Here is a 23964-nt window from a genome sequence, read left to right as displayed (position 1 = left end):
AGTATCGATCTTTTTTATAAAAAAGTATGAATACTTTCAACATATTATAATGTAATAGGTAAATTTGTAATGTTATCGGTATAAATATATTGATTTACTTATAAAATAGGTCAATATAAGCGTTACCTATTATATTATATAAGCACTAACTAATATGTTATTGTATTTTATAATATTTCCGGTTAAATAATATTAATATAATCGATCTAAATTTTAACCGATCACTTATTTAACCGATCACACACACTCTCTCACGTCGCTGTGTCCCTATCTTTGTATTCGTCTGTACTACTCAAAGTTCTCTCTTTTGCTTTTTTTTTTCTTTTTACCATTTTCAGCTTTACAGCTTCATTTTCTTTGCCTCCGGTGGGGATTGCTGGTTTTTGGGTGGTGAACTGATGGAAGATGGAGTGTGGGTTTTGGTGCGGAAACCGGCGGAGAAGGACTTTGGAACCCCACCTCTATGGACCTTGGCGACACTTCCAGGTCGTTGAAAGTTACTTTCAGCGGCCCTGCCAAGCCTGGACCGATGCAATTCCCATCGGAAATGGTCGCCTTGGAGCCATGGTCTGGGCGGCATTGCAACTGAAACTCTTCAGCTCAATGGTAATTAGATTCCAAGAGCACCCCTTATCCCCTTACTTTATTTAGAGAAAAAGAGAGGGCTTTTTTGTTATACATTTTCTTAATGATATTTTATCTTTTATTTCCTATACTTAATTAGCCAATGCTGTTTGAATTGCTTTGTAGAGGACACTTAGTGGACTGGGGTTCCAGGGGATTACACGAATCCGGATGCTCCAGCCGCCCTGTCGAAGGTTCGGAAACTTGTTGACAATGGTGATTATGCCGAGGCTACAAAAGCAGCGGTCAACCCTCTGATGTAAGTTATCTGTTTCTTCCCTTGCATTACTTTTCTTTTAATCATATATGCAAAAGCAAGCGATTTCTGTTTTGTTTTTAATGTTATTTCCATTTGAAAATCATATTCGCATGTGACATTCAGGACGGACCCAATATTTTAGGCTAGGGAGAGTGAAGTTATAATATTTTAGGGAATAAACTTATAAAGTTTTAAGAGACGAAAACCTATTATCGATAGAAATAACGAATAAAGTATCTAAAATATATGGGAATTTGAAATTTCCCGGAGGCGGTGACATTTGAAGTTTAGTTACTTGAAAGCTGTTCTAAACTGTTCTTTTGAACTAGTGCATTCTTGTTATGACCTGAACATGGAGCTTGAACATATTACTACCACAGTATCCTTAAGCTGAAGAGACATGATGGAAGAGGGGCTACAAAATATTGTTGCATAATTTATGCATGTTTTAGATGCATGTAATTTTGCTATTGTTAGTTGATAAATAAGGGGATGGTCTAATTTGATTGCACCTACTCGTAATTTGTGTTCAGTTTGCTCTGATGTGTAATTACTTTCTGTATTCTTCTTCCCTAAGAGCTTCTACTTATAGGAAACTTTTGAGCTTTGACTTAAACTTCAATGAATTCTTACCTTGTGTAACTCATCAAGTTCTGGTTCAAGCTCTATAATCTAATGATCTTTTTGTAATGGTGAAGGTTTACCAGCTGCTGGGGCATTTCAAGCTAGAGTTTGATGATTCCCATATTAAGTATACGGAAGGCTCATATAGCAGAGAGCTTGACTTGGAAACTGCAACAGCAATGGTGAAATATTCTGTTGGTGATACCGAATTTACGAGGGAACATTTTGCTTCAAATCCTGAGCAGGTTATAGTAACAAAGATTTCTGGAAGCAAACCGGGGTTTCTTTCATTTACAGTTTCTCTAGACAGCAAGTTACACCATCATTCACAGGCAAATGGGCAAAATCAGATTCTAATGCAAGGAAGTTGCCTTGGTAAAAGGGTCCAACCAAAAGCTAGCGCAAATGATATTCCAAAAGGAATCCAGTTTGCTGCTGTTCTTGGTTTACAAATTAGTAAAGGAGGTGTTGTACATATTTTATATGACAAGAAGTTGAAGGTTCAAGGTTCAGATTGGGCTGTTTTGCTTCTGGTAGCTTCGTCCTCGTATGATGGTCCATTCACCAAGCCCTTGGATTCTCGAAAGGATCCCGTTTCAGAGTCTCTCAATGCATTGAAATCTATAAAAACCTCGTCATATTCTGATCTTTATGCCCGACACTTGGATGATTATCAGAATCTTTTTCATCGTGTCTCTCTGCAGCTTTCAAAAAGTTCGAAGAGTAACTTAATAGATGGCTCTTTGGAGATGAATAAAGTTAAATCTTCTACAAAAAAATCATATTTCAGTAAAAGCGAAGATGGTGCAGTTTCAACTGCTGAGAGGGTGAAATCTTTTCAAACAGACGAAGATCCTTCCTTTGTGGAGCTCTTGTTTCAATATGGTCGGTATTTGCTTATATCTTCACGACCAGGAACTCAGGTGTCAAACCTGCAGGGTATTTGGAACAAGGATATTGAACCAGCATGGGAGTATGTTTTCAACTATCTTAACCACACCTTCTATATTTTTCTCTTCCTGCTTTGGAATTTCTTCCTACCTGTTTAAATGTGCTAGACCGGCTAGTTCTCATCCCCTTGATATATTTGTGTATGAGTGGAACAAATCTGTCACAGTTATTGCTTATTCCATTATGATATCTCAAAAAAAGTTATTACCAACTAAAGAAATTTAAATTTCACAGTGATATGCCTATGTCTTGATTTGATGATTTCCTGTTTTTTATTTGTCAGTTGTACTCCTCATCTCAATATTAATCTGCAAATGAACTATTGGCCATCCCTTCCTTGCAACCTTAAAGAGTGCCAAGAACCTTTATTCGATTTTATTTCCAGTCTTTCGATCAATGGGAGTAAAACTGCAAAAGTAAGGTTCTTTTGTTATTTTTCTCTTCTACAAGTAGATGTGGTGCATCTAAAATTTAGTTTCAGGGTTACCTTTTAAGTATTTTGAAGAAAATTGTCTTGTTATTTCTTCGCCTTAGTTTTACATAAAATTTTTGCATCTGCTCACCTCGACTTCAAAAATAGCCCAAAGCTAAACTATCAACCATCCATCTCTACCATCTGTTTTTTTCCCATGAAAGATTTTCCTTTTATATTTTTGGTTTTATGCATCTTATGTCTTTCTGCATCAAGTGTAAACTTACTTATTTGGCCACTGAATGTTGCAGGTGAATTACGAAGCAAGTGGTTGGGTTGCTTATCAGGTGACTGACATATGGGCGAAAACATCATCAGATCGAGGTGAAGCTGTATGGGCTCTATGGCCAATGGGGGGAGCATGGCTCTACACTCATTTATGGGAGCATTTCACCTATACAATGGATAAAGTAAGATCCTGTGTTTTTAATTGTTTTGCCTTCTAATTTTTTGTTTTAGACTTGAGTTTCTCGTTGATAATTCCGTAAAAAGACTTAATTTATAGTCTTTTCACTTAAGTTATTGCTCGTCTAAACAAAGTACGTATTGCATTTTTAGTTGCATATAGGTTATATTTGCTTGTGTTGGATAAGTTTTGCCTAGGCAATATTTATTTGGCTTAACAGATGCTGCTGAGGAGAAGGGGTCGTTTGAGTTGTGTTTGCGCAGGAACTCTACAGAGGAAGGACATTTCAATCTTGACAATGAAAAGTTGCAAAGGCCAATGGAGCAGATGAGAACGTGAGGAGCAGATTTATCTCGTCGAGGTAAGATTTATCTGAAGAAGTCTGAAGCACATGTGGCGAAACCGCCTATGTCACATGCCAGCTGGATGACCTACTTCACGTGCAAGCAAGCCTTGATTATTCTGACAGCCGTCAGCCGCCTTTTCTTTTTAAGTTTGGGAAATTAATAACGGCTAATTAAGGAAACTCCAAAAGCATGCAAAGCCCTAGGAGATTCTTCTTATAATTACCAGCCGTAGTCGTAAAAGGAAGGAAAAAAAAGAAGAAAGAAGAGCTTTACCTTAGGCGTGAGCAAACAGTTGCAGTGTTTTCCCTCCGTCTACCCCCAGTCTTTCTTGGTGTCCTCCATAGCCAGACGATAGCAGAGCAGTGATCAGGCCTCGAGTGAGGGTGATCACCAAGGCAGGCGTGGTGCTGATCAGGACTGTCGTGACAGAGCCCCGGCTTTGGGAGTCGTTCTTCCTTTGTTCCTAAACTCTAATTCTATTTAGGGTTGTATTAAACGGTTTAATCTTGGATGATCTTTGATAACACCATGAATGTTTTACTTGGTGTTAAACTTTGTTTTGCCTGAACAATATTTTTATGTTTATGAATGATGAATTATGTTTGCTTATGACTGTTTTGCTCATAGTTTAAATATTTTGCCTTAAAACTGTAAGAGCATAGAGAGATAGCCTTTTGTCTAGAAAGTGATTCTTGAATTCGAGAGAATTAAGAGAGATCAACGTGAGCAAAGGAATGAATCCAGGATGGTGAAGTTCTAACTTGTCTACCTTAGAGATAAGGAGTGAGTTTAAAACAACTAAAAGGGATAAAGGCTAGAGTAGGTTAAGACAACGTCTATAGTTAACGCCGAGAGGTATTACCATAGCAATCGTCTAAGAATACCTAGCAATCCTGTCGGACAGTTTAGTGAGTCATAATAATTCATTTTGGGCTTAAAATAATTGTTGTCGAGACAATAGTTTAGCATCAGTGCTCTGTGACACATCTGAATATATGAGGTTGTTTGCATTATATTTAATCCACTACTTGTTTTGTTTTGTTTTATTTGTCTTCATACTTTCTTTGTCTCGACCACACTTGTCTGCAATCATTGAATCATTATTTTTAGCTCCTTAATATTAGTTCTTAGCTTTAATACTTAGTATGATTAATTTGTGGCATTAGTTCTAGTTGTGGTGAAAATATATTTTTAATCCAATCTCTGTGGAGACGATACTCACTGACTACTATATTACTTGCATCGATTGTGTATTCTTGCACATATTAGCTTGTCTTAACAAATACATTCACAAGCGATCAAGTTTTTGGTGCCGTTGCCGGGGATTGACAACTGACGAAATTTCTAACCATAACAAGTTATTTGTGTCACTTTTTAATTATTTAGTCTAACGTAGTTTATTATTTTCTTTTATAGGTTTTTATTATTGCATGACCTTGGGATCTGATGGTAAGCCTTTGGAACCATTCGACCCTGAAGTTGAGTAATCGTTCAGACAAAGGTTGCGTGCCCAAAGAACCAGAGAACAATTGAATCAAATGCAAAACGACATGGGAGATTTAGGAGATCAAGCTGCAAGACCAAGAGCGATACGAGATAACTTGAACCCAATTCTCGATGACCTCAATCCTGGCATAGTGGCACATGAGATACAAGCCACTCATTTTGAACTCAAATCGGTGATGTTTAATATGTTGAACTCTATCGGCCAATTTGGTGGTACACCCAATGAAGACGCTAGACAACATGTGCATGTTTTCCTTGAAGTATGCGATTCATTTAGACAACAAGGAGTACATGAAGATGTGCTCAAACTGAAGCTTTTTCCTTACTCCTTAAGTGAAAGAGCAAGAGCTTGGCTCAGCGGAGTTCCTTCTGGATCAATGGAGTCATGGGCAGATTTATGCAAGAGTTTCTTACTCCGATATAATCCACCAAATATGAATACACAGCTTCAGAATGACATTGCAAGTTTTTGCCAAGGCGATGATGAATCAATGTATGAATGTTGGGATAGATATAAAAGTTTACTTCGCAAATGTGTTAATCATGGATTTCATGATTGGACGCAAGTGGTGATGTTTTACAATGGAGTCAATGCACCAACTCAAATGATGTTGGATGCCTCAGCAAATGGCACCCTACTAGACAAATCACCCGAGGAAGCTTTTGACATCATCGACAGGATAACGAATAATGACTATCAATTTCCAAGTGTAAGATTGGGAACCAACAGAAAAACCTCTGGAGCATATGAATTAGAAAGCAAAGATTCGGTAGCAGCCCAACTTTTTGCCATAACCAATATGTTGAAAATTTGCAACGTCCTAATGAGGTAAGAGAAGTCAAGGCGACCAATAATGTGTGCCTATTCTGTCACGGCAACCATCATGAGAGTGAATGTCCTGAAAACCATGAGTCAACTAATTTTGTGGGCACCTATAATCGGAATAACAATAATCCCTATTCGAACACGTACAACCCTAGTTGGAGACAAAACCCAAATTTTTCGTGGAATAATCAAGGGAACAACAACAATCAAGCCACAAATTACAAGCCACAACAAAATAATTCAGACCATCAGCATATTCAGAATCAGCAGCCCTGGCAAAACAATAAAGGTATAGCTTCTTCCTCTAACACTCATTCCAATACTAACTCATTGGAATTATCCTTGCAGGAATTCATGGCCTCGACAAAAGATTTCATGGCGTCTACAAAGACCTTGATGCACGAAAATTCTGCAACAATAAAAAAACAAGGAAATTTGTTACAAAGCCAGACAACACTTTTGCAAAGCCATAGTTCATCTCTCAGAGCATTGGAGAATCAAGTGGGACAGATTGCCACGGCATTACATTCTCGCCCACACGAAAATCTCCCTAGTGATACTAAATTCACTAAGCATCATGGAAAGGAGCAATGCAATGTACTTACGCTAAGGAGTGGAAAACAAGTTGATCAAGATGACAAGTTTGGGGGAGAACAACTGAACAATTCTCACCAAGGCGTAACACAAACGTATGAGGAATCTGAGAATACTGAACAAGAGAAAGCGCATGAAGAGAAGGAAAGAAGTGAATGATCAGAAAAGCATCAACCGAATAACAAGAAATTCATGGTCAAGGCCTGCGATTACCGTGCACCATCAGTAGTCGATGTGAGACCTCCACCACCGTTTCCTCAACGGTTGAAGAAACATGATGATGACATTCAGTTCAAGAAATTCGTTGATGTTCTGGACCAATTGTGTATCAATGTGCCCCTACTCGAAGCCATCGAGCAAATGCCTTCCCATGCCAAGTATCTGAAATAAATTGTTACAAAGAAAAGGAAGGTAGAACGTGTCGCCACGGCAACAGAAAACTGCTCAGCAGTGAGCAAACTCCCACCAAAGCAAAAGGACTCTGGCAGCTTTATAATATCATGTTTCATTGGTAATGACTTCATCGGAAGAGGTCTCATTGACTTGGGATCAAGTGTAAACTTGATACCAAAATCGATATTCATGAAACTAGACGGGTATCACGCCCATCCAACCTCGGTCATTCTATAGTTGGCTGATCGGCCTTATATGCGACTCGAGGGCAGAATTGAAGACGTTGCAGTAAAGGCAGATAAATTCGTATTTCCAGTGATTTTTCTCATTCTGGATTGCGAAGCCAATGAAAATGCACCAATCATTTTGGGACGGCCATTCTTAGCCATCGGGAGAATTTTAATAGATTATGAAAAGGGAAAATTCACCATGAGAGTTGGCGAGCAAAGTGTCACGATCAATGTTTTCAACTCTATGAAATACGCAGATGATTTAAAGGAATGTCAATGCATTAGTAAGATTGAAAAAAAGGCAATCCTTGGACGAGGTGAATCCCTAAGGCTCGATGAGTACACTACTTTGTACCATGAACCTACAACCGGGATGCATGAAGCAGAAAACTTTGACCCAGACGAACTATTTTCAGAAGACGGTTCTGACAATCATGGCCACGAAAACAGAAATCTGCACAATGAACACCCTGAAAGCGACGACAATGCAGAACACAGAGGAAAGACAAATGACCAATTGAGATTTCTTCATAGGCCAGGTATGAAATCTGAACCTTTAGATTATGATGAAGTTAAATCTCAAGAGTCATCTTCACAACATGCACCAAAATTGAAGCTTAAGACTTTACCATCACATTTGAAATATACTTATCTAGGAGTTGATGAAACTTTACCAGTGATAATCTCTGCCAACATAACCTCCAAACAGGAGAAGAGTTTGTTGCGTGTTTTGTCACAGCACAGAAAAGCTATAGGATGGACGATGGCAGACTTGAAAGGAATCAGTCCAACCATATGCATGCATAAAAGCAATCTTGAAGATAGCCATAGCACTCGGTGAAACCCCAAAGACGGCTCAACCCAATCATGAAGAAGGTTGTCATGAAGGAAATAATAAAATGGCTGGATGTGGGAGTGATTTATCCTATATCCGATAGTTCATGGGTTAGCCCAGTCCAATACGTGCCAAAGAAAGGTGGTGTAATCGTGGTTAAAAGTGAGCATGATGAGTTAATCATCACGAGAACAGTCATGGGCTGGCACATATACATGGATTATAGGAAGCTCAACAAAGCCACAAAGAATGATCATTTTCCCCTCTCTTTCATTGATCAAATGTTGGATAGATTAGCAGGAAAGGCATTTTATTGCTTCCTCGATGGATACTCGGGGTATAATCAAATTGCCATAGCACTCGAAGACCAAGAGAAAACAACGTTCACATGCCCGTATAGTACCTAGGCATTTAGGCGAATGTCGTTTGGACTGTGTAACCTCCAGCCACATTCCAACGATGCATAATGGCAATCTTTTCAGAAATGGTGGAAGAATGCATGGAAATATTTATGGACGACTTCTCCGTTTCGGGTGATGACTTTGACCGATGCCTCGGCAATTTATCCAAGGTGTGAATAAGCCAACCTAGTACTGAATTGGAAAAAATGTCATTTTATGGTAAATGAAGAAATAGTGTTGGGACACAAAATTTCATGCCATGGCATCGAAGTCGACAAAACCAAGGTGGATGTAATTGCAAATCTTCCCCCACCTACTAATGTGCAAGGTGTACGCAGTTTCCTTGGACATGCAGGATTCTATAAGCGATTCATAAAAGACTTTTCTTAAATCTCTAAACCCTTATGTCTTTTTCTTCAACAAAATCATTCATTTAAGTTTACTAATGATTGTTTGAACGCCTTCACAGATTTGAAGAAAAAACTTTCAGCAATTCCAATAGTTATCCCACTAGACTGGAACGAACCATTTGAGCTTATGTGCGACGCTAGTGACTATGCAGTTGGAGCAGTGCTAGGGTAACGAAAAAGTAAAAATTTTCATGTTATCTACTATGCAAGTCGAACGCTTAATGATGCTCAAGTGAACTATACCACCACTGAAAAGGAACTATTAGCAGTAGTATTTGCATTCGATAAGTTTAGACCATATCTAATAGGTACTAAGGTAATTGTGCACACAGATCACTCAGCTATTAAATATCTGATTAATAAAAAAGATGCAAAGCCTAGACTAATTCGATGGATATTATTACTGCAAGAATTTAATTTAGAGATCAAGGATAGAAAATGTATAAAAAATCAAGTAGCATACCATTTGTCTAGGCTAGATAACAAACCTGATTGTCCTGACATCACAGATATTAAAGAGGATTTCCCTGATGAAAAAATATTATTTGTCACGGTTGCACCGTGGTATGCTGACATCGTTAATTTTCTTGTTAGTGGTATTGTTCCTCTTGATTTATCTAGCCAGGGTAAACGGAAATTCGACACGATGTGAGACATTACTACTGGGATGAACCATTTCTATTCAAGCAGTGCGGAGAACAAATAATTCGAAGGTGCATTCCAGAAGAAGAGCAACAAGATATCCTACTCCAATGCCACTCGTCACCATATGGAGGACATTTTGGTGGGATGAGAACAGTAGTAAAAGTGCTTCAGTCGGGATTTTATTGGTCAACCCTGTTCAAAGACGCGCATGAATTCTACAAGTCATGTGATAGATGCCAACGAACAGGAAACATCTCGAAACGGCATGAGATGCCATGACAAAACATTCTGGAGATCAAACTTTTCGACGTATGGGGCATAGATTTCATGGGACTTTTTCCAACATCATTCGGAGATATGTATATTCTCTTGGCTGTGGATTACGTATCAAAATGGGTTGAAGCCATTGCAACACCTAAGAACGATTCCAAGACGGTGTTGAAGTTTTTGAACGAAAATATATTCACCTGTTTTGGGACACCATGAGCTCTTATTAGCGATGAAGGGACACATTTTGATAATAAATTGATTGCCAAGGAACTGAAAAGATATGGAGTACGACATAGAATTGCTATGGCGTATCACCCTCAGACAAATGGACAAGCCGAAGTATCTAACCAAGAAATCAAGCAGATCCTTGAAAAAGTGGTCAACCCAAGTCGAAAAGATTGGTCGCCGAAGCTAAATGAAACACTATGGGCCTATCGCACAACATTCAAGACACCGCTGGGAATGTCCCAGTTCAAGATAGTCTATGGAAAAGAATGTCATCTACCGGTTGAACTCGAACACAAAGCTTATTGGGCCATAAAAAAGATAAACATAGATGCTCAACTTGCTGGAGAAAGAAGACTATTGGAACTAAACGAGATGGATGAATTTAGAGCACATGAATACGAGAATGCCTGCCTTTACATGGACAAAATAAAACGATGGCATGACAAAAAAATATTGCCAAGGCAATTTTATTCTGGACAACAAGTACTGCTCTACAATTCATGCCTTAAGTTATTCCTAGGCAAGCTAAAATCACGATGGTCATGACCATTTATCGTACACCAAGTCCATGACAATGGAGCGATTAAAATTCAGAACCAAAACGATGGTTCCATCTTCAAAGTGAATGGGCAGAGACTCAAGGAGTACAAAGGAGCCCTAGCCATGTGCGACAAACCGGCATCGTTGGCACACGATGCCCAAGAGTTTGCTTTTTTAATTGAGCAAATATTCTTTGCCTAGGCAACGAAAATCTGAATTCTGTACATAAATAAGTTAAGTTATTTTATGCTTTAATCCGTTTTATTTTATTATTCTATTCTCTCATATTGTAGGCAAATAAGGAACACGTAGCAGCATGGGGAATTGAAACATGCATGAAGGAGAAATGACGAACTAGGGCAAAAGTTTTGGCAGTAGAACAAAAGGGAAAGAAATCTTTGCCCCTCCTTTACGTCAAATCACATATTTCTCATTTAATGAGAAATCTTTTCCCTGTCAAGAAAAGATGAAAATACCCCGAAACCAACCATCATTTTCCAAGAAAAAACTACCCACTATTCTTTTTCTTCATCGTGTTTCCATATTTCTCTACAAACCAGAATTTTTTTTTTCTTTCTCCCAAAAATACCTCCCTATCGCCACCACTAAAATCAGCTAAGAAAAATGGTGAGATCGAGACTAGCCCTACCTCCCAGACAGAGTTTTGAACGTTTCCAAACAGCCGAAGCAGAGGCACACTTTAAAACCATTCAACAATGCCAAGTCTATTTGGAAGATGGATTCGTTTTTCCAGCTGAGGGAGAAGAGCAGTTTGGCCCTAAGGTGATTGACATCATAAAGAAGCATAACTGGGAGAAGTTTGCTCATAATCCTAACGCCGTAGCACTGGCAATGGTGAGGGAGTTCTATGCCTACCTCGCGGACACCTCCAACCACACGGTATATGTTCGAGGAAAACTCATTCGCTTTTCCCCTTCTGCACTTAACAAATACTTTAAGTTGGGGAAAGTGGGTGATCAACATAAGAAATTTGTGGCTGAGGCAGATCAAGAAACGTACAGTGGAGTTCTACAAAATTTATGTTTTTGGTGGGCCAAGTTCGAAGGGAATGCCCCCACAAGAAAACGAGTAGATCGCCGAGCCCTCAAGCCACACGTGAAACTGTGGAACCATTTTCTTAAAGGCAAGCTGATGACAATGTCCTACAATACCACTGTCCTCGTCAAGCGGCTGATGCTGTTGCACTCAATCATATACGACAAGATGATCAATGTGGGTGAAATTATCTTTGAGCAGATCCATGATTGTGCCAAGAGGAACCGTGGTAACCTACTATTCCCAAACCTTATAACTGCACTGTGAAGAAAGAAAAAGGTTCCTAAGGACCAATTCGAAGACTTCATCAAACCCAAGGAGGGTATTACAAAGAAAAAGGTCCCCGAGTTGATGAGTTTCAATGATGACGACCCAAAGGAGGGTCTGGAGCGAGGAGCAAAATTGGTTGCTGCAACTAAAATGGCCGCTGTGGTCACACACACGTATGAGATGCGTGAAAAGATCGGGTGCCTGGAGGACCACATGAAAATTTATTTTGAATACGCCAAGGCAAGGGACATGCAACTCAACACCTTCATCAATGAGTTGCTCCCAACCACAATGATCAAACTGCCAACATTCCAGTGTTATCCTCAACTATAATACGGGCAGAAACACGTTCCATGCCTCGACATCTTATATCCCTCCAGACGTTCCACCAGGGGTGCCTACTGATGTGCCACCATTGGCAACCCATGTCTCACCCGTACCAGAAAAAGCCACGACGACACTGAGGAGTTCCTCAGTTCCTCATCCTTCTCCACCACCGAAAGAAGCAGTGATACTCCACCCCATTTCTTCACTGATGAAGATTTCACGCCAGCACCGAAGCAGCCTGAGCAGGATCCTATTCCATCCCCAGTTCGATCAACACACCAGCTCCAACAGCAGCTCCTAGTCCACCACCAGTTCCAGCACAATCGATTCCTGCGACCGAGCAATCCACTCCAGCCCGCGCTTCGACCATCAAGAAGCGATACAAGAGAACGGCGGGTCGTATACTTCAGCCATCTCCTTCTCAGCCAGAAGCAATATACTTGGGATCCGAGAGCCCTTCCCCTCCCAAACGCCGCCGCACGAGGGCGTCAAGTTAAGAAACACCACCATAGGTAAGTTTTTTTTAGTCTTCGTTTTTATTTTTATTTTCGCATATGCATATAACATCATTTAGTGTAGTTTTCATGCATTGAGGATAATGCATCCCTCAAGTTTGGGGGAGGTGTTGTCCATTCTGTCATACTTTGTTAAATAGTAATTGATGTTAATTGGTTGAAAATTTTGGTTGTAATGACATAAGCATGTAAATATTATTGTTAGGAATGAATTAGGGATGCCCAATGATGAATGCAAAATTCTATTGCCTAGGCCAGAATTATTGTAAAGACTGTCTGAAGAAGAGAACCAACCCTAGGCTTGATCCATTGAAACATATAAACACGATTGTAGGTTATCTTTGCTCTATGTAATCTATAAAATTTTTGGGAAAGAACTTTCTAATTGCCGAGACTTCAAAAATATTCTAAGGGTAAGGTAAAAACTCTCTAGTTTTTAAAAACTTGAAAACTCGAAAAACAAAAAGGGACACTCCTTTACGCAAAGGCATGAATGATAAAAACTCAAAAAAAAATTAAGAGTAGACAAGGCATATGAGTGAATGAAAGTAGTCACAGGATGACTCTGCCCGACTAGTTTAAGGGTGGAAGGTATGCTCCCTTTCACCTAGAGTGTGGAACGGTAGTTGTGATGAGCTGACTCCCCTATATAAAAAAATATGAATAAAGAGAATAAAAGTTGATAAATAACTAGGAGTATAAACTAAGCCTGACGAATAATTTGTTGCCTTGATAACCTAGAAGTGCTTACTTTAAGTTTTCTAATTGCCTCTATGCATAGAATGGTTACAATCACGCACACACAATAGCAAAGGATCCTGACTAGGGAGGGGACTTGATTAATATGACTGTCAAACATGTTGAGGCCACATATTTTTGCTAAGGGTTGAAATCGCAAACCTGATAATGTTCTTGATACTGCTTTGCCATGGCAATTTTAATTTTTTTCTAGCTATTATCCATTGCTTGAGGACAAGTAATAGCTTAAGTTTGGGGGTGTGATAACTCCGTAAAAAGACATAATTTATAGTCTTTTCACTTAAGTTATTGCTCGTCTAAACAAAGTATGCATTGCATTTTTAGTTGCATTTAGTTGCATATAGGTTATATTTGCTTGTGGTGGATAAGTTTTTCCTAGGCAAGATTTATTTGGCTTAACTGGTGCTGTTGAGGAGAAGGGGGTTGTTTGAGTTGTGTTTATGCAGGAACTCTACAGAGGAAGAACATTTCAGTCGTGACAATGAAAAGTTGCAAAGCCCAATGGAGCAGATGAGAACGTGAGGAGCATATTTATCTCACCGAGGCAAGATTTATCTAAAGAAGTCTGAAGCACATGTGGCGAAACCGCCTATGTCACATGCCAGCTGGATGACCTACTTTACGTGCAAGCAAGCCTTGATTATTCTGACAGCCGCCAGCCGCTAGCCGCCTTTCCTTTTTAAGTTTGGGAAATTAATAACGGCTAACTAAGGAAACTCCAAAAGCATGCAAAGCCCTAGGAGATTCTCCTTATAATTACCATTCATAGCCGCAAAAGGAAGGAAAAAAAAAGAAGAAGAAATAAGAGTTTTACCTTAGGCGTGAGCAAGCAGCTGTAGTGCTTTCCCTCTGTCTACCCCCTAGTCTTCCTTGGTGTCCTCCATAGCCAAATGATAGAAGAGCGGTCATCAGGCCTCGAGAGAGGGTGATCACCAAGGCAGGCGTGGTGCTGATCAGGATTGTCGTGACAGAGCCCCGGCTTTGGGAGTCGTTCTTCATTTGTTCCTAAACTATAATTCTATTTGGGGTTATATTAAACGGTTTAATCTTGGATGATCTTTGATAACACCATGAATGCTTTACTTGGTGTTAAACTTTGTTTTGCCAGAACAATATTTTTATGTTTATGAATGATGAATTATGTTTGCTTATGACTGTTTTGCTCATAGTTTAAATATTTTGCCTTAACACTGTAAGAGCATCGAGAGATCGCCTGGGGTTTCGGTAAAACATGTATGGGCATTGTAAGAGCATCGAGAGATAGCCTTTTTTTGTCTAGAAAGTGATTCTTGATTTCGAGAGAATTAAGAGAGATCAACGTGAGCAAAGGAATGAATCCAGGATGGTGAAGTTCTAACTTGTCTATCTTAGAGATATGGAGTGAGTTTGAAACGACTAAAAGGGATAAAGGCTAGAGTAGGTTAAGACAGCGTCTATAGTTAACGCCGAGAGGTATTACCATAGCAACCGTCTAAGAATACCTAGCACTCCTGTCGGGCAGTTTAGTGAGTCATAATAATTCATTATGGGCTTAAAATAATTGTTGTCGAGACAATAGTTTAGCATCAGTGCTCTGTGACACGTATGAATATGTGAGGTTGTTTGCATTATATTTAATCCACTACTTGTTTTGTTTTGTTTTATCTGTCTGCAAACTTTCTTTGTCTCGACCACACTTGTCTGCAATCATTGAATCATTATTCTAATCTCCTTAATATTAGTTCTTAGCTTTAATACTTAGTAGGATTAATTTGTGGTATTAGTTCTAGTTATGGTGAAAAGATATTTCTAATTCAATCCCTGTGGAGACGATACTCACTCACTACTATATTACTTGCATCGATTGTGTATACTTGCACAGATTAGCTTGCCTTAACATATGAAGCTACCCACTAAGTCTGTGATTTAACAGGCGAATGGGTGGTGTTCGCGTGTATCTTCGGGCTCCGACATAAGCCCTCAAATATGCACTGATAGATAACCAATATACAAAGATCAACCAGTTGTATGAGGTAGCTAGCCGGTATACTGAGGCAGAGGAAATGAGGTTCGTAGCTATCATTGGGTAGAGCTCGACTTCCTCGGGATCGATCTCCCAAGGCCAACGAACTAGGAAGAACCCAAGACCCCTGCCAAGGTTCCACGACTCGTTGAGGGTGAATAAGGGCGACGAAAGGTTCACAAAAATATGCATAATAATAGCTTCACTTAGCAAAAATTATATGTAAAGTTGAACCATAGGTTCCATTGATGATTTAAAAGCGTACAGAATTCTCCACAGAATATGCATATAGACATCAAAATAACTCTGACCAATCCAAAAATGTTTGTTTAATTTTTAAGAATTAAAATGATATCGTACCGAAAACTATGAACTCAAGCAAATTTATGAGTGAGGTGTTGTTGAAATGGTTTTCGCCTGAATTCGAGATTGCCCACTCAATTCACGACACAATTCATGTGGAGTCTTCTCCATCCCTTTTTTCAAATTAAACATTTTATGTATGTGAAACAAAATTCCAAAACTTATCCGATTAACAAAACTTACGAACTACAACAATAATATCAAAATATATTTGAAAAGCAAAACATAAGTTTATTAAAAAGCGATTGATTCTTAGCATTCATTACAAATAAAAGACTGAACGGGAGAGCTATCACTAAGAATCTCTGAATTAGCAACCACGTCATCTAATATGCCTTTGAATCAACTACAGTGCTATCCAGAGTAGCCTCCGAAATAGAAGTAGGGTTTTCCTTTAAGGGAGTCTCCACATCAGAAATTAAGGAAGAGCTTGTGCCTAAGACATAATGTAACACCCTGAATCCGGTTTAGATGAAAAATGGATCAGAGATGTTAATGAAACTCAAACCAAAATGAAATAATCACGGAACAGTCATAATATTAACTTACAATCATCAAAACTAAATCAAATAATCACAATTCAAATCACCTCATCAGCATTATCATATAATAGCCAATCATTAATATATTATAACTTGAATTCATACTTAGAGATTATTTTAAAACTCATGGAAATTCACGGATTTATCTATAAATATTGAAACTATGAGAATTGTTCACTTAAACCAAGGTTGTTGTACAATCAATACATAACTATATTTTGATCATCACCATCAAATTCAATTATATCATAGCTCTATCTTGCTTAAGGGTGAAATTGGAACTTTTCAAAAGCTTGGGGACTTAATCAGAATTAATAAAAAATCTAAACTTATACCAATAAACCATTATTTAGAAATGTATCAAGCACAATATTCTTAAACATAAAAGCTATTAGTAATTCATCATTAACCCTAAAAAATTATTAGGGACTAGTTATTAGTCTTTGAAAATTTTGAGGACTAAAATGTAAATGTTAATAGTTATGGGGATCATTAAAAGTATTCAATTTTAATATCTATTTGTCTATTAACAAATTATACTTTCAAAATTATGAATTTAGAAAGAAAAAAAACGACGACTGACACATGACAAAGTTATAAATTAAGGACTAAAATGCAAAATTTCAAAATTTTGAGTTCAATATCGATTCCAAGGTTCCGGTTTGGATACCGGGTACCCAATATCAATACCAAATGTTGGTTTCGATACCAAAAAGCATTCTAGAATCACCAACGTATATACTGATGACTGTGTTTCGATATTGGACCCCTTGAAGCCTTAAAAGTCACTTTCTAAAGCTCTGGGACACCTCAAATTATAAATTACTTCACTTGGCAATTCAATTTAACAATAATTAATATCAAATTACATTTAACATGCACTTGCTATCGCAACATACAATCAACAAACATGATTTGCATACCAAAAAAATATATTTGCAAATTTATTCGTAATACTTATTTAACATTCATCATATAAGCATTTCATACATAATTTATTAAATCTTGTGACCTACACAATCATTTTATTCGTGCATATATCATACTATCAATATTCCGTGCAACTTAAGCTATAAAAAATGTCATAAATTATATTCATAAATCATGTAACATAAAATCAATGCACTTACCTTAAGGCTTCGTAGCCTTATACTTGCATGTGTGATGTTACCCATCACCATCATAGCACTTAAGGGACTTCCACATCAACTATATACTTCACAACCAACACAACATAATAGTTTTTCAAACTTAAAACTAGAGAGCATCAAACCTTAACTACAAATTAATTATACAACAAAGACATGCCACCATCTAGGAATTTAAACAAAACGAGATTACACTGATTGCTTTGGAAGTGACTTGCAACATCCTAAATACAATCGGAGAGCTATTGAACTTATTTCCTGAAATGGCGAAACAAAGAAAGTATAAGTTTATATAGCTTAGTGAAGTAGTTAACATAATGTAAATTAATTAAATATAACATGATAACTTGTTCTTAATATACTTGAATGGCTATAACTTGTATCATATACTTAGTTTATTGCAACTTAGAATACCAATTACAATCATAATCAAATTATATTTATTCATTAACTTAGTCTTTTGGCTTTTATAGAAAGAATTCATAACATATAAAGTCATTATTTAGTCCAATGGATTATAAGTAGCCATGGATACAAGAATCCCCAACCAAACTGTCATCAAATACAAAGAATGGTCTCCCTCCCCATCACCAATGATCAACAACTTCCCTCCAACATCGCCAAATAAGGATCGTAATCCATGGATCATAATACAAACCCTAACATAAGCTCAAATGGATCTATGACATGCCAATTGTACCCAAACTAAACTTATCATCCAAAGGCAATACTTAACATATAATTTTCAAATGATTTCTTATATTTGCATACAAGTGAGCCGTAGCTCCTTTTTCACATAGTTTCTTATCTTGGCGTATCAAGTGAGCCATAGTCATAACATGTTTTGATTAATGTTTTCACAACACAATTTATCATACTTTTATTCTTACAAATCACATTGAATTATAACTTCACATGTCACATGCTTGCTTAGTACAAATATCATAACATTTAGAGCTTATCATAACATTTCTTGTTTCACACTTACATCCCAACCTAGTTTATTTTATTCATTCATATCACACATATAATAATCATATAAATTTAACATAGCATGTTCATAAAACACATAATAAGGTAAATAAGCTTACAAAGTTTATTTTGATATTCATTTTGTCGTTCAATGCTCTATGTGAGCCCAAAATACATCAATTGAATTCCCCTATAATAGATGTTAAAATATCGAATCGAAATGACACCGAGTCACCCTAACACACAAACTACACTCACTATATACTTCGGATCATCATACCATCTTGAAGGCTCGATTCTCTTTTGCAAAGAGGAGTTTCTTCAATCAGTTTACCACATTCATAAAATTAAACATATAATTCATCAATCACACATATAAAACACATAACATCATATTATACTAATTGACATGACCCAAAATTTCAAAAGATTAGGCTTTGACGTTCCAAAGCCCTAAAAATCATAAAACAAATCACCATAAAACTGAGAATTACTTCTATTACAACTTAAGGTCACTAATTAAACAAACCCTCAAAGCTAGAGTTTATGGATCAAGAATACATGTGTTCAAAACTTAATGAAATTAGTACCAAAAGAAAGGTAGAATCATGGGCTTACCAAATATTTACTTGGATTTCAAAATCAATGGCTGATTTATGAAGAATTTGGCTTAGAAAGCTATGAGTTCTTAATGAATATTCTTTAATGGTGAAAGAATAGATGTCGAAGACAGAGAGAAAAATATATTCTCTCACTTAGCCCTTGGTGTTGCGTGAACTACACCAAAATATATCAATTTCCATATTTTTTTTAATTAATAAAATGATTACAATTTACCATTTCATGAAACATAAGTGATGAATCACTGACAAACATCAAAATTTTCAAATAAATAAATACTTTAATCTCAAATAAATAATGAAAGTAGTATAGAAAAGTGGAAGTCGATCTACATGACTAAGGAAGTTTGATAAATTCGTTTGTTTCGATCCTTTAATTTAAACTGCAAAGATAAATATGGGGATTTAGAAATAATGGAAATAATAAAATAATAAAAATAAATAATGAATAAAAGATGAGAAAATAAATAAATAAATAAAGTAGAATAATTCAATTGAGATGATATAGCCTTAGGCTTTGCTTAGTCTCAATTTCGATCGATCATCGAAATAGAATTTTCTCTTTGTAATGCACGTCGGTTACAGTCAACAGGGCTCAATACCTAACCCTAACTATTTTCTCCGATTAATCAAAATTTATAAGTCTATCTCCAAATTCGGTTATTGTTGGTCTAACCACATCTATCATCGTTAGATCAAAAACAACTTTAAGTTCTAGAAAAGTACGACTCAAGTTATAGCGTCTCTCTGATAATCTAACCCGGTCTTGATTCCCCTTAGCAGACCGTCGCTAAATTTATTCCCAAAAAGTGAATTACGACCAACCGATCCGTCTTCCCAATTGTAAGCCAAAACAACCTTCAAGCCAACAACGTCTTTTCAAATTGAAGAATTAGTAACTTTAAAGAAGTAGTCGATTACCACTCCTAGTTTCCATAGAACCGAAGAATGTTATCTGAAGTATTGAAGAATAAGACTAAATTCTCACGATTCAGAATTTAGCTTCGTAAAGCTTTAGGCTAAGTGGAGTTTAACTAAGCATGATTGGATCATACTTAACATAATGAAAAGAAAATAAAGAGATGAAAGAAAAGTAAAACTTTAATAAATAGTCAAGGAAATATAAATTCCAATATGTATTTCAATTGTTGAGGTTCAAGGGTAAAGCCGAGAGTTCTAATTAAATAAAATAATTAATTCCTAAATAAAAGATAAAGATATAATCAAAATAAAAATACTAATGATACTTCTAAGTAAATAAATAATTCCTAAATAAATAAAAATAATAAAAATAAAATAATCAAAGTAAAAATCCTAAATTTAAAAGGTTTATCACAAAAGATAAAAATAAATATTTAAGTATTGTAGTCCTGGGTGAATTCTGCTTCATCTTCGGGATAACTTTGTCCCAGGTAAATACCAATTTAATTAATCAAGATAATTATGTTCATCTTCTAAAATATGCTGATTGGACTGTCGAAATCTCATGTCCAAAACAAACCCAAAATAAAGATAAATCATTAATATCCAATCGAAAAATAAGGAGTAAATAACAAAAAATATATGCAATATTAAACACTCATCAAATTCCCCATCACTTATTCAATGCTTGTCCTCAAGCATACTTCAATCCCTATTTCCATCACTTACCGAAGATTCACTCAAAAGTTCAAGCAGTAATTGAAAAAGTTAGACAAGATAATCAGACTAAAGAGACAAGATAATCCAATAAACACCAATTAACTTAATGAATAAGAGGTAGATATGCAAAACTTTTGCCATTTGCTTGAAAGACGAAATCAAACCAAGATTAATTCTCATGTGGTAAACGATTAGCAGAGTGAGTTTATTTCCCCCCTTTTATATCACTCACTCTTTTTTCTTCTTCTTTTTTCTAAACGCTTATTTTCCTCTTATTTTTTTCAATGTTTTTTATTCTTCTTTATTTGAATTCCTCCCCATTTTCTGTGTTTCTCTCTATTTTTTTTAACTCCATAGTATCAACTCATCACCAAACTTCAAACTAAAAGCGAGATGACAACCCAAGCACCTTGCCCGGTTCTCCAATTAGGTAACATTCAAACGATCTACCACTCACAAGCGTCACCTTTAAGAAACACTAATATTTATACCACAAGGTTAAAAGCTTTCATCAAATCAAGTTATTAACTCAAATCAATTTTTCATGCATAAAAAGATCAACTCAAGCTTGTTAACAAGGGACCATGACAAAACTAACAAGTCAACCAACGCAAACAACAATCATGAGAATCGAGATATCCATTAAATCAACATGAATGTGCAAGGTGAAATTTTCACTCTACCCTTTAGATAAAGAGTATTGTCCCAATACAAGGTAAAAAAAGTAAGCACAAAGTGAAAGAAGGTAAAATACTCCTCATGTCTAATGTTATGAGACACAAATAAACCTCATGGTCATATCTTCGAGATCAGTCAAAATACCTGGTGTACCTAAAAATACAAAGAAAAATAAATAGATAACAAAAACAAGAAAAAAAGAAAAATAGTATAATAAATAAACTGAAGGAAAAATGATAAAAATGGGGAGTCTAACGGCTACGGCGGTGAGGCTTACTGACGGTTGGAACGATGAAATAATTTCTTCCCTTCGATTAACGATGTTCGACGATCAATAAAGGTCGTTGATGGCTGGGGTTTGGTCGCCGGAGGACGCTAGTCACGATAGTAGGGTCAGGGCATGGTAACGGCAGCAGGATCGGAGGGAAGCGGGGTGGAGAGGCGGCGACTAGGTTGGGTATGGGAAAATAATTTGGGACTCGATCGGAGGGGAAAGAAAAAAGAAAGTTTTTATTTTTCACTGATAAAGAAAAATGGGCAAACTCTGGGTTTGGTCCCCGAATTCTTACAACTTTCTAAAATTGAATATAAGTTTCTAAAACTTATAAAACCCTTATTTTGGGGTGTGACAATTCTCCCCTCCTTAAAATAATTTCATCCTCGAAATTCACTCAAGTCACATAAATGCATAAGCGAAACTTTCAGAAATTCTTTATTATCTTCCGATAGCTTTTATAGAAGTACGTTCCTCTACTAATCCTTAACCAGATGAGTATAAATTCTCATTTGAACTCTCCCTCATTCCAATAAAAGAATCATAATGAAATTATCCTTGTGGAAACAATTTGATCTTGGATACGACATTAGATTTATAGAGCGATAACATGTTCCAATTCATTTCTGGAGTCGGGTCAGAATTTCTCGAATGATTAACTCTCACATTTCTCGTGAGGCACTTTACAGAGTTTGAAAAAATGTTACTGTATCCCTTTATACATAGTTCGAGCCCTAACGGATATAAATTTTAGGTTATCTCATTACAGAGAGGAATATAACTTTGAAGTTTCGGCTTAGAGAAATACGGTTATATTCTAGGGGCATGTACTGACCAAACATCTTTTGACACTCGACCGGTCGGTCTATCTAGAAAAATTTGACTCAAACTAAGCTCTGATACCACTAAATGTAACCCCCTTAGACTGATACGGGTGGCCCGATCCGATTCGACTGTCACATTAGGGCCACCGGAGCGGCACACCGTAAAAATCTCGAAAACAATTAACATTTTGATTAAAACATGTAAAATAATAAAATAATTTAAAAATAAAAAAGTAAAATTTGTCAATATTCATAAATAAAAATAGTTTTCCAGACTCAGATATAAAAATAAAATACAACTTATATGCCCCCTAATCTCATGCATCGTATTCCGCAAGCAACGTCGGTGGAACTTCCCTACTGAAGTCGATAGTTGCGCTGATATGATTCTTTTAACCTGAAATTGTGAGTAACAGAGTGAGCTTTGGAAAGCTCAGTAATACAAAACTACTAGGTGATGCTGAAGAACATGAAGATAACAGATAATTATATGTTTCCTTATTGGTTCAGACATCTATAGATTTTTAGGCTGAGTTAAGGTCCCACTGATATCTCAGGTAGTAATAGACATTAAGTTTTCCGTTCAAAGGGAAATATTTTGGATGACTGAGTTCAGGAGATCAGGATAGAGTGTTTAATGTGTTTCCACAAAACCATTTAAAACATGTTTTCAAAATCATAATAGTCCTCCAACCGAACGCCATATGAAGCTCCCCAGAACTGTATAACCTAAGAGGGCACCTTGGGGCCTGATAGCCTACCCAAGAAAGTTCTCGGGGCCACGGAGACCTACCCAAGAAAGATCTCGGGGCCACAGAGCCTACCCAAGGGTCCCCTTAGGTCCGTAAGGAATTACCAGTCGGTGCATAACCTATAAAAGGAATTAACTGCAGCGACTGAACCTGCCAGAGTCTTCATACCAGATCCCAGAATACCCCAAATAAAACATTTTCAGTCAGTAACCAGAGATATCAGAAATCAGAACAGAAATCAGAAAAAACATCCTTGTGATAAGGGAACACACTAGAGGTTCCAGATATTATTCGGAGATATTGGATATCTTATTAGGCACAGAAACATGGATCTTCAGTATACCGACAAAATGTCAGATGTTAGAATCACTATCGAAAGAGTTCATTAGTTGACGGAATCATTAGTTATTCAGAATGTGATTTATCAGGATCATATTGTATTCGGACATTTTTCGGAGGCACTAAGAAATTAGAAGGGTATTCAGAGTCCTTTGTATTTGAGTTACTTATGTTTCAGATATGACTGAAGTGAATTTTATTATTCAGGAAAATCAGGGGCATTTTGGGTATTAGGTTCTTAGAGAATTCATAGTAATTTGAGCTGATAAGGGAGAAACGAAGATTCAAAGCATTTACCATCCATGTCAATCAATCGGATTA

At 36.9% G+C, this 23964-nt stretch overlaps 1 pseudogene; it reads left to right on the top strand.

Moving 5' to 3' along the window:
• The first annotated feature begins 391 nt into the window (after positions 1-391).
• LOC120169463 lies at positions 392-22562 on the top strand (annotated as a pseudogene).
• The last annotated feature ends 1402 nt before the right edge of the window (positions 22563-23964 follow it).

Source organism: Hibiscus syriacus, unplaced genomic scaffold (assembly GCF_006381635.1).
Source record: "Hibiscus syriacus cultivar Baekdansim isolate YM2019G1 unplaced genomic scaffold, ASM638163v2 tig00111769_pilon, whole genome shotgun sequence".
Classification (NCBI taxonomy): domain Eukaryota; kingdom Viridiplantae; phylum Streptophyta; class Magnoliopsida; order Malvales; family Malvaceae; genus Hibiscus; species Hibiscus syriacus.
Note: the sequence above shows the minus strand (reverse complement) of the source record. Positions and strands in the feature narration are given on the sequence as shown.